The 12,845-nt window shown below is 42.2% G+C and overlaps 1 protein-coding gene across 5 annotated transcripts in view; it reads right to left on the reverse strand.

Moving 5' to 3' along the window:
- AKAP7 (A-kinase anchoring protein 7) overlaps window positions 1–12,845 on the reverse strand; it is a 164,646-nt gene that overhangs the window by 61,212 nt on the left and 90,589 nt on the right. The window lies entirely within an intron of this gene.

Here is a 12,845-nt window from a genome sequence, read left to right on the forward strand (position 1 = left end):
ATCAAAGAAAATCCTTTCCCTCCCCCTATTTATTTTATATATTGAAATGATAAATGAAGGTTACTTACCTGCAACTGGAGGTCTTCAAGGTGGCTCTGCATATTCACATTTATGGGTACTATGCCACCTTGTGGTGTTTTACAGTAAAGCCCCTTCTAGTAGCATCAACTGGAACACTCTGTGCCTCCCCACCCCTAGTCTCAGGATGCACTGAAGGCAAGGCTATAAAGGGGCAGAGCTCCCTCACCACCTCAGGTCCTTCCACCCTAAAGTCAGAGACACAAAGCAATAAGGACTCTGACAGAGAGGGGAAGGCAGTTGGGAAGCACCGAAGTCCAGATTACAGTCCTGCAACTTTAATCCACTGGTATCTGCCTCAGATGAAGAAAGCAGCTCCAGTGGAATGTGATCGAATCACAGCAATATACAGCAACTTTTGCCACTGTGTAACATTCAGCAATATGTTGTTTAATCCTTTGAGATTATATACTTTGAAGAGACCATATACTCCATGTGGTTCTTGGCATAAAATACAAACAATCTAGGTGATGTACAAAAACTTTTAATTCTTTTCAAGTAATAGGAGACAGGGTCATTCTAACATCTAAACTATGTAGTACTAATTCTCCCCATTGAAGTTTTAGGGGTTCCTCAGGTTTTCCTAACCTGGCAAATTAATGTTCTGATTAACATGGAAATCAGACACACTTTAGGTAAAAATCTGATATCAGGTCTGAGGACTACCTTGTTCTTATGAAAATAAGTGAAAGGTGGGTGAGCCATAAGGCATTCAATTTACTCACTCTCCCAGCTGACATGATGGCAACAATGAAAGCCATTTTAAGAGAGAAATGATAGAACACTCAGCCAAAGGTTCAAAAAGGTGATTCTACCAGCATGGCCAATACCAAACAGATTTCAAGAAGGGACAGGATTTCTGACAGGAGGACACACATTTGATAAGCCTTTCATAAATTCTTAACCAAACAATAAGCAGTGATCCACCATCAACTGGAGTATGATACATGGAGATGACTGTCAAGTGGACTTTCAATGATGAGTTAAATAACCCTGTACATTAAGTATTCCAGAATGCAAGGAATACAAGCAGATACAGGGCAATCAGATTTTCTCTTCCTCAAAGTCTGGAATCTGGTCCACTTTAAATGATAACAGCACCTAGTAGCCTATTTTCTAGAATTAATTAGTACCACTACATACGAAGAGTATGACTGCTCAAGTGCCGACAGAGTCAAAGACAGATTGTCCATGCTGTCAAGTGACAAGACAGTGGGTCTACATGAAAGATCTTTCCCTCCCATTGAGACAGGAGATCTGGAGACAGTGGAAGATGCATAAAGACTCTGCTGGACAGTTGAAGGAAATTGGTAAGCCACTGTTGTGGCAAAGCAAGAGCAATGAGAATCATCCTTGCTGTGTTCTGACATATTTTTCTACTCCCTTCTGGATCAGGGGAAAGGCGTACATCAACTCTGTCCCCCAGTGCAGAAGGAAGGCATCCGACAGAGATTGACTGTCCCTGCCCGGTCTGGAACAGAATAGGCAACGCTTTTTGATGGACTTCATTGGAAACAGGTCCACATCTGTTCAATCCTATCTGGAGAATAGGGTCCAAACTCAACAGATCTTCTTGGGACCATTCATGCATCTGAGAACTGTCTCTGCTGAGCCAATCTACAACTAAATTGCTTTCCCCTGCCAGATTCAGGGCCCTAGGATAAATGTCATGAAGGATACACCAATGCTATAGACTTAGTCTCTGCACACTGGAGAGCAGCGTGAGCCCACCCCTGCTTGTTGCTGTAATACATCACTGATGTATTGTCCGTCACCACCTGCACAACCCTTCCCTGCAGATGAGGAACAACCTTAGAGCTAGAAGAACAGCTCTCAACACCAATACGTTTATGTGCAGGAGTGTTCTCCTAAGATGACTAGTGCCCTTGAACTGTCAAATGATTTAGATGGCCCCCCAAGCTGTTATTGGATGCATTTGACATTACAGTCAGGGATGGACCTGGAGGATTGAACCCTTGAAGGCATTTGCTCTGACTGACAACCATTCTAGACAGACTATAATGTTCTGAAGCACGGTGATCAACATGCCTCTGAAAGCTGGCCCAAATTGGTCTGTTGACCTGAGACGTATGCAATGCAGCTTAAGTCTGTTTCTCAAATGTGCAGAGTCACAAAAATAGTGGCTGCCATAAGTCCCATGAAACCCAAAAGAGATTCCATCCTCTGAGTGGGATGCTGCCAGATATTTAATACATACTGTCTTATTTTGAAAATCTTGTCCTCTGGGAGAAAAGCTTTCCATTCCACAGAGTCCAGTATGAAGCCTGTACAAGGGATCCTCTGAGTAGGATAACTTTTTAGTGGATAAAAAGAAGCTCAAGATCTAAAGAGAGATTGGTTATGTAGGCAATATTTCTTAACAGGTCCTTGCGCACAGCAGCCTTCAGTAGCCAATTTTCCAAATAGGAATCAGGATATTTTTGTTTATCCCTAAGGTGAGCCACTATCATGGAGAGGCACTCTGTAAAAATTCTGGGCACCATGGAGAGGCCAAATGGAAGCACCTTGTACTGGAAATGTCCAGCCACCACAAACCGAAGGTACTTGCAATGAATCTGAATTGAAATATGAAAATAGGCATCCTTTAGATCAAGAGATTCAAAACAATCCATGACCAACAGCAAAGGGAGTATGGAGGCCACAGTCAACATTCAAAATGGAAGCCTTTGAATGTACTTGTTCAAGTTCCTTAAGTCTCATATCAGATGAACTGCTCCCCCAATCCTTTTTCTGCACCAGAAAGTACTGGGAATAAAAGCTCTGTCCCCTCAGCAATTTGGGAACCTCCATGACTGCTCCTAACAGAAGCAACTTTTCCACTTATGCAAGAATAGTCTCATGAGAGAGGTTTCTGAAGAGGGGAGGAGCACGTGGGGGAAGGGAATGTGTTGAATTGTATGGCATAGATGTTTTCTACAATCTCTAGAACCCATTGGTCTGATGTAATTTGCCTCCATTTGTTGATGTGGTGGGCTAGCCTGTCTCCAAAGAAAAGGTAGATTGGTCCTGATTGGATTTTGACTTCCAATCCTCTAGTCAAAACTGAGACTTATTGTTCTGAGATGAAGACACTGATGAGGCAACTTGTCTAGATTTCGGCCTAGATTTGAAAGGCCTCTTTTGTAGTGACTCTAGGAGGTGCAGGCTGCTGGAACTGCTGATGTTCTTGATTGATGCGGGAGAGGAGGAATGCATCTGGCATCAGAAAGTAGGGCATGGAGGGCCTCCTTCTAGTAGAGGGAATGCTATCCAGAGAGCGAGGCATCTATTGTTTGTCCTTTTAGTTTTCCCAGTAATTCATCTGTCTTTTCACTGAGAAGACCTTCCCCTTCAAAAGAAAGATCCTCCAGTTTGTCTAGTGTCCGTAATCACAGAGGAGGAACAGAGCCATGAATGTCCCTTGATGGTCACACCAGAGGGTCAGAAGAGGCCCTGAGTGAATGTTTGGTCACACTCTGTCCCTCCATTAAGATCACATTTGCCAGTCGTCATCCAGCAAGTCCTGTAAAAATGTAATCTTTTCATATAATGGAACTGGTAATGGGCCATGACTGCCTGATGATTCACCACCATAATACCAAGGAACAATGAAGAGGAACACCTTTCTCGCCAATGAATCAATCTTTTCCACTCCTTTATCCACTGGGTTGGACTGCAGTAGACCTGATCTAGCCCTGTTACTGGCTGCAGCCACCACCAAGCAAATTAGGGGCAGAGTGGTTATGGAAGTAGGAGAACCTCTCAGATAGTATCTGATACTACTTGTCAGCTTTCTTAGAAACAGGCTGACAAGAAGCGGGCATGGTCCACGCAGATTTAGCAAGTTGCAGCAAGCCATCCAAAATTGGTGGGAATATTCTACTTCTTTCAGTGGCACCAAAGATATCAAACACTGGGTGAGAAGTCTCTTCTACAGGCACTGCAGGAAGATTTAAAGTGGAGATCCAGATCCAGAGGAGCCGGATCCATGAATCTCTGTACTGTCAGATCTTTAACAAATGACACATACCCTCCAAGTGGATGGGAGAGGCAAATTGAAAAATTCCTAGGGTGGTCTCCAATAAGACCACATACCCCAGGATTGCCAGTCTCTCCAGAGTTTGGGAATATGCCTGCAGGAGGAGGACCATAGGGTGATACAAACCGAGCATTCTTATTCTCTCTTCTTCCTGGTAAGGCTCCAGGTCTGGATCAGAGATAGAGTATAACAGGGTATAGAGTAGCAGATCTGAATGAAAGTACAGAGATCCAGGTCTTGGGACCATGTCCTAGGAGGAAGAATAGAGCGTTCAGCCTGGCCTCTTCTTCCTAACAGTGAATGAAGATGATAATCTTGGTACCAGAGACACATGCCTCCTTTTGGAAACTTTCCCCCACTCAGAACTGACGAATCAAGCAGAGCCGTAAGGCGAGCCTGAACTGTTCCTGTGACAGAGCTCTCCAGAACTGAGGATGCGGCCTTAACCGGCCCAGGAATCAGTGACAGATCTGTTGATCTGATCTGATGGACATCCTCAAATCTGACCTTCTCCCCAACTCCATCGCCTTTTGCTGCTGAAGCCAGGGGTGGACTGGATCTCCATTTTGGAACCATGGCAGTCCTGTCAGAATCAGATGGATCTGACAGTTCTGCACAGGAACTGCACTGCTAACAGTGGCCATGTTGTCTCTGTGTCTCTTCTCCTTTGATGCCGTGACGGACAGAACCGAACCCAATCAATTCCATCTTCCTGGATCCAGAAGTGGAAGTCAGAACCAACCCTGACACTGCAGCTGCAGGGGTTTAATTGGGTTCTGGTAACTGGGAGGCATGAGTAAGCCTATGATTTTGTCATGGATATTTTTAGTAAAAGTCATGGACAAGTCATGGACAGTGAACAAAAAATTCATGGAAGCTGTGATCTGTCCATGACTTTTTTCCTAAAAACTTCCCTGAGAAAATGGAGATGGAGGGGGGTCCAGCACCCTGCCCTGCTGCATGCAGTGGCAGGGAGCCATGGCCCCTCACCCCTGCCAAGTGGCTGGAAGCTGGGGGGGGGGGGAATCCCAGTGCCACCGGCGGGAGTAGCTGGGGAGCTCTGGGGGATTCCCCCCCACAGCGCTGCTCATGGGGGCAGCTGGTGAGCTCTGGGGAGTCTCCCCATCACCCTGCAGGGCTACGGAGCTCTGGAGGATCCCCCTGCTGCCGCAGCAGCTGGACTGCTGTGGGGCCCCAATGTCACAGAGGTTGCAGAAAGTCACGGAATCTGTGATATACTCATAACCTTAGGCATGAGGTACAGCACCAATGAGGGTGGCCAACTTGTCGCTTGCCCTTTCTTCCAGAACTAGGACAGTCAGATCTGACCAAATGGCCCTTGGTTCACACATCTGGAGCCTTGGGGGTTTTACTGAGGGAGCTGCAGGAACAGAGTCTGACCCTGACATGGGTTGTGGCTCCTTGGCACCCTTCAGTCGCTTGGCATTGATAGCCACAGGAACAGAAACTGGCTTCTTAGCCCTGGGATCCGAGACCTGATTGGATCTCGAAGGTCTACCCTCGAGGGTTTCCTTGAGCAGGAGAAGCTGCAAGCGAGTTTCCATATCCCTGGGGACTGTGGGAGTAAGGGTTCAGCAGACTGAATGCCCAGAAGGCAAATATCCTTCTCTGAGGCACTTGACGCACTGCAAGAGATTGTTGGATGCCAGGGAGAGCAGGAAGCATGCTTGAAACCCAGTTACCTTTTGTTTCTTCAGTTCCTCCATAACCCGGAACAGTGAAAAAACAGTAATCGCTAACTAACTAAATTATGCTAATGCTAAGTAGAAAGAGACTCTGATTTCAAAGAGACCAGAGCGATTCACATCCATCTAGGTACGCAATTGGAAGGGACAGAGGAGGCGAGGGCTCTCTGCCCCTTTATAGACGCACTCTCAGTGCATCATGAAACTGAGGGGAGTGCCGAGTGCTCTAGCTGACATTGCTAGAAGAGGTATTACCATAAGGCACCACAGTAAATGCAAGTGGAAGTATGCAGATCCTTTCTATTATGTAGATAAACAAAGAAGAAGAAAGTGAGAATCCATGTCAAGATTATTTTAGTAATCTTCTGTTGTCTTTAATGGGTTATGTTTAACTCCTCTTCAGAAGATGCTTTTTCTGCATCTTTTGAAGTTGTTAAAATGGGGTTTCTCCCATTTTGCCTAGATGACAATGTTGATGTTTTTCTTTCTGTGCTGTTTTCATTTTGGTTTATGTTAAATATGCCTTTTAAGAAATGGGATGACATGGCCCTCAGGAGAAAGAAATGAGAGGTTTTTCTGTGTTATTACTTCCATCCCCTTATCCCACACAAAAGGATGCCAATTTTTCTAAATTTAAAACAAAATGTGACATAATAAATAGGACACACAAACTCTATCTATCCAATGTACATAACTATTGTATAAACCACATAACATCAACATCACAAATCGTCAGCAGGCACAGCTGAGTGTTGTTCAGAGCCAATAAAACAATATTCTCTTTCTAATAAAGAAAAAATAACTGTAAGAGAAGTTTCCACTGAAACAAACTAGACTGACAAGTTAAAAAAAAATCAAAAGTTATGGTAGCGTCAATTATGATCATCTTCTTTCCATGGCCACCCATCTATACTTCCACTCCCAAGGTCAAGGCAATACTTGGGAAGTGGGTCACAATTTAGTGTAAACTACAGTCTCTTACCACTGCCACTGATCCACCACCCCACCTCATTTCCCAGTAGCCATGCTATTCCTGGGGCTACTGTTTTATCACTGTTGCCTCATTGTGTCACTTACGAAGAGGTATGCTGTGTTAGAATTCTTCCCTTTGAATTTGGAACTCGTCTATAAATAAGGTTATCTCTTGCTATCTGTGCACAGTATACCTGTAATTTCCCATATTAGACATAGCATTGCACACAATCTGATCCTGGCCCCCAGCTCCATCCCGTTTTCAATGCACCTCAGTTGGAAGTCATCACCATCACTTGGTCCACTACAACCCAGATCTTGTTAACCTTCCAAGCACGATACAAATCCTATCTTTTTCCCTCTTTTTGTTTTTTTTTTTAAACTGCTGAGGAAGTGTAGGTTGAGATGAATTATTTATGAGCTGTGCTTTGTTGTTTTTCATTTATGGGATAAATGCGCAAAGCATTGGAGGGGAACCTATGTGTGTATTTTCAAAATTTGGAGAAATAAAGTAAAAATAGAAAATTATTGTTGGATAGAGACCTGCCCAAGAAGCTTCTGAGTTTTGGCAATTACTATATTTTGGTGGTTATTTTTGGCTGCTTAGTGATGAAAACTGAAAGACAGTTTTGGAGCACGTTTCAGAAATTTTCTATATTGTTTCCATGGCTAGTGTCAGGTCTGTCACTCAAAATGTGAAATCTGGTGGTGATATGCAAATAACCAGTGGAGTTTAAAGCCTTGGAGTGGTGTACCAAACATTCATTGCTCTGTATTGCAGCTATATTTTTCTGTTTATATTGGTGACTTTTATGGATTCCTACTGGAAAATTTTGCATCAGTAAATTTAAAACTCCTCCAATATATAACCTGTTTACTTCACCTGCCAAGAATGCTAGATCTGAATAAATTATTAAAGAATAAAGGAAAACAGGATAAAGTTAGCAAGCAATGAACTCTATGGACATAACCTTTTATTTTAACTACATTTTCCCACATTTAAAACACTCGCATTAACAAAATTTGGTTCTGACGCTGCAGTTGACAGCACATGGGTAGAAAGGTCCATAGCAGTCTGCCTGTGCACTATCAGTTGCAACATTAGAGCCTTAGAGGGTAAACTGGGCAAATATCCTTGTAGAGTTCCTGGCAAAACTCTTTCTTAGCTTACATATAAAACATTGATTCTGAAAGCCATTTTGTAAGAAATGGATTCTTTCATGGTCTCCCCTTCCTACCTAAGTTCCATTCTCTCACTGGTTAGTTTTTGAGATGTTTCATTCCGTGGGACATCAGGAAAGGCACCGCTTTTTTTTGTTTTTGTTTTTAAGGATCTTCTAGATTAGAATACAGAGAAAATCCTTGAATATGTGCCAACCACAACTGTATGCAGTAGGTCATTTGGCTGGCTGGACAGGAGACAAGGCGCTTACTGTCTCTATAAGGGTTCTGTCAGCAATTGGTGGTAGAGGGGGAGGAAGGAGAAACTTCCCTTGGACGGAGCAGGGAGGAACAGGAATTGGTTGGATCAGGTGGGGGCACTGCCCTTTTGGGTGAGCAGGAGGGGGTGGAGAATTTATACCCTAGGCAGTTCTGGTGAAGCCCTTTCTTACTGGGATTAGGCTGGCAACAATTTGAGTCACAGTAAGACCAGGTTTCTTTATGATCCACTGTAGGTATTATGCTAGTCGCCCTTTTTCCTTGAGGGCTGGGAAGGAATTTCCCCTCAGATTGGGCAGGGTAGATATTTTCACCTTCCCCACAGCAGGGCAGGGATCCAGTAGGAAATGACGATTTACACTGTAAAATTTACTGCACCCAGATATTTTAAGTGAATAAAGTTGTGGCCTAACTAAACCACATCTATTGCCTCTTGTCTTTCTTCCGGCATGGCCAGGCAATGTCCCATTTCCTTGAGACCATCAAAAAGCATTTTCAAAAGTGGACAACGATTCTGGGTACCTCATTTGTGGGGTGACCAACCTGAAACATATGAGAGTTGATTTCCATTGACTTCATTTGGACTCGTGAGTTCCAAGTTGGGCACCCAGAAGTTGAAGCATCCAAAATTAATGGCCATTTTTGAAAACAATGGTCTTAAATCTTAAAATGTGGTTGGAAAAATCCTCAGTTTGCACAAATCCTTTCCCTCTTCCAGACATCAGCCCAGTGGAGTAGCATGCTTGCTGCTTTCTCACTGCTACTGCCATCTCTTCTACACTAACCAGTCAATGGCAGAAGGAGGAGCAGCCCTATCCTCGCTCCCCCTCACTTCATTGCCTTGAAACATAGTCATTGAGTTCCACGCTTGTGTGTACGCAGACTCAGGAAGACCTCTTGCATGTGTAAAAACGGTACAGTCACAACCAGAAACTTTAGAAACAATTTTTCCTAAATGAAAAATTAAATTCTTCAGAGTATGGTTGGGGGCAGGGGGAAATGGAGAGGTTACGATTCCCCACTCCCACATACACCATCTCTGATCTGCCAATGGGAGCCGTTCTGATTATATTTTATTAACCTATAATAGAACAATGCTGTGAGTTTTGGAGAGAGGAAAAAAATAGCTTTCTTCTCATGAAGTAATTTACTTTGCTGGTTGGTTGTTTGTTTAATCAGTGACAGCTGGTACCTATGAAGGTTGCCATGTTTGCTTGTAAAGAAGGCTCCTGTTAATTTATTTACAATATAATAATTTGTTCACTGTCTTACAGCCAAACAATACAATTGTCCCCAAGTCCCCAAAATATATCTTAAAATATAACATTACTAATATTTTCAGGCACAAATCATAATTTCTCTCAATAAGAATTTGAAATATATTCAGAATGTCTGAGTGGAAACATGATTCACCAAGCCAATATTACTTTTACTAGATGGGCTTTCACTGTTAATTATTTTTACAAGCATAACAGTCAATAAATGTATGCACTATATTTCACAATGGGAAGTAAGATGCTGTTCATTTGTCATCTGAAGCTGCTTGAAACCTTGTCTTTTTTTGAAACCTATTTAATCACAAAAGCCTGTAATGGAATAAACATAAACAGTTTATCTCCAAACCACATCTTGTATGGGAAACTACTGGCCCCTGCCCCATAACTATATAAACAGGAAAAAAAATGCAATGTTTCACAGAGATTATGAAAATTAGATACTCCAGGGGCCAAATTCTGCTCTGGGTGAATACTAAAGATAACCATGGAGGCGCACATCCATGGGGCAAAATATAGCCCCAAGCAGTAAAGTAATGATTTGGAAAGACTTTGTGTGCTTTATATAGCCCCCATCACTATAAAGGCTGAATGGCTCATAATCATTAGTGAGTTTATTTTCACAGCATCCTTGTGAGGTAAGGAATTATTATTGTGCAAGTGAGACACAGCAATAGAGGATTTGTCCAAGAAAGTCTGTAACAGAACAAGGATTTCAGCCCAGAACTCCTCAATCTCATGTATTAACCACAAGATCATTCTTCCTCACTTTTTCACATCTAGAAGCAATTATAGTTATTCAATATCTGCCTTATTATACCTAATTATGCAGGTCCTGATGGCAGTTTTGTCCACATTTGGGGGAGGGATAGCTCAGTGGTTTGAGCATTGACCTGCTAAACCCAGGGTTGTGAATTCAATCCTTGAGGGGGCCACTTAGGGATCTGGGGCAAAATCAGTACTTGGTCCTGCTAGTGAAGGCAGGGGGCTGGACTCAATGACCTTTCAAGGTCCCTTCCAGTTCTAGGAGATAGGATAGCTATGTTTGAGAATTTCATCACTTCTCAGTTTTGATTCCTAAGCAAAAAACAATACCGTTGATCCTCAGGGTTCTTTCCTTTTTAATATGGCTGGCATTATCTACTTTGTGTAGAACTCTATTTTATCTGAGATGCACAAAGGTAATTTAAAGCAACCGAGCTACAGTAGTTACATCAGTGGAAACTGGTATTTTGAGAGTAATTTTCTGTAGGCAGAGAATGCGGCAAAGCTGTTAAAGTGAAAAATCTTCTGTAAGTACATTAGCTAAATCAAACATATTTCAGAAGCAACTTTATCCTGCTACTTTGTAACAAAATAGATTAATTAAGAATGATGTGTGGCAATGGAAACTATTTCAGGGTCTAACCCACATATATTTTAGCATATTTTAACAGCTTGGTCTAGCAAGAATTTCTTTGCTGCAAGTAAAAAGCTTTTTCTTACCTTCCGTTATCAAGTCCTTTTCTTTCTATTTTTAATTAAAACCAGGTTTAAAATTTGAAATGAAATTCTCACAAGCAAGCACAAAGCACAATAAATGATAAATATATCTTTGTAGCACAGAGCCCAAGATAGTGAATCATTTGAATTTATCACTTACACCTGCCCCCATTAACGTAGGGTCTACCATGCTAAACACACTTCCAAAGGACTGGAAGTTGGCCAACGGATTGTTTAATTTTAACAAAAAAGTGTTATATTGCCACAGCTGTCTCATTATGTATCTATCAGATTCATTACCACTAAGAGATGGGCCAGATTAGTCTATCAAAAGAACAGGGTAGGCAGTAATAGATTTATTTCCTTGGCTACTCTGTGTAAGGTTTCCTGAGACCAAAACTGAGAGAACTCTTCCTGCATGTAAAATAAGAGAGAACCAGAAATGCCGTCTAGCTTTTATTTTTAACTGCAGAAAAGCCCAATGTTTTGAGAATATGCAATCCAAGAAATATCAGAAATACAAATATAGTCAACCCAATAACTTTTGTTTTTGATTGCCTGATTTATTACAATACTATCACAAAAGCACTAAATTTGTAAATATTATTTCTAAAAGAAAAATACTACATCTTTTAAAGCCTGTTAAAGTTTACTATGATTCACACAGTAAATAAAATATCAAGTGCCTTTGCCCCAGGCTTGCTTTCAGCCCCTGTATAATGCTCAAGTGCAGTAGCCTGATAAGTGCTAGAATTATTCACAGGGATTTTTTTTTTCCAGTTGTCTCAGATATAGTGCCAAATCTTGTTTGTCTTACTCATATGAGATGTCACATTGACTTAGTGGGACTAGGGTGAAATCCTACTTGATTTATCCATAATGTCTATCAGAAATCAGTGGCTCCAATTTGATTCCTCCTTCTATCACACATGCGAGCTGACTCTTTTCAACCACTGTAATCATGGAGAGACATTTTCTTTAGTCATGCCCTTTGCAGCTGAAAACAAAGAATGCAAGCACTAGCCTGCCCAAATTTCATCAGAAACTTTCTCTAGACCCCCAGCTATGCCTTTATTCTAGACCAGCAGTTCTCAAACTGTGGGTCAGGACCCCAAAGTGGGTTGCGATCCCATTTTAATGGAGTCGCCAGGGCTGGCGTTAGACTTGCTCTGGCCTGGGGCCAAAGCCCAAGCCCCACTGACTGGGGCTGAGGGCTTCAGCCCTGGGTGGCAGGGGTCAGGTTACAGGCCCCCTGCCTGGGGCTGAAGCCCTTGGGCTTTGGCTTTGGCCACCCACCCAGGATGGCAGGGCTTGGGCGATCTCAGGCTTAAGTCCCCCATCCTGGTGTCATGAAGTAATTTTTATTGTCAGAATAGGGTCGCAGTGCAATGAAGTTTGAGAACTCCTGCTTTAGACTATTAACCTCCTACTTAAATGCCCATTAAAATAGGTTTCCGCTGGTTTTGCTACTTTCCAGTTCCGTTGGCCTTTCTATTTGTCACAGGAATTTTAAAGGTGAATTGAAGTAATGTAAATCTAAGTGTATAACTTGTCTAACAGGTCAGATCATTAACATAAGGTACCTATACATTAAAAAGAAATACGTTTTCAAATAATTTCAGGGGAAAGAGTTCTTTTGTAGGAGATCATTGTCAAGAAGCACAGACTGTAATGAATAGAAACAGTACCTATATCTGGAGGAAGCTAGAAGTAAAATATGAAGAGTAAAACAAAACTGGTACCTTAAAATTCTTCCATTACAACTCCTTGTAAAAAGTATGTTATCCACTATAAAGTGGACAAAATTGAAAATTCATATTTGAGGGTTCTAGACATGCATGAGAATTGTGAACA

Source organism: Trachemys scripta, chromosome 3, assembly GCF_013100865.1.
Source record: "Trachemys scripta elegans isolate TJP31775 chromosome 3, CAS_Tse_1.0, whole genome shotgun sequence".
Classification (NCBI taxonomy): Eukaryota; Metazoa; Chordata; order Testudines; family Emydidae; genus Trachemys; species Trachemys scripta.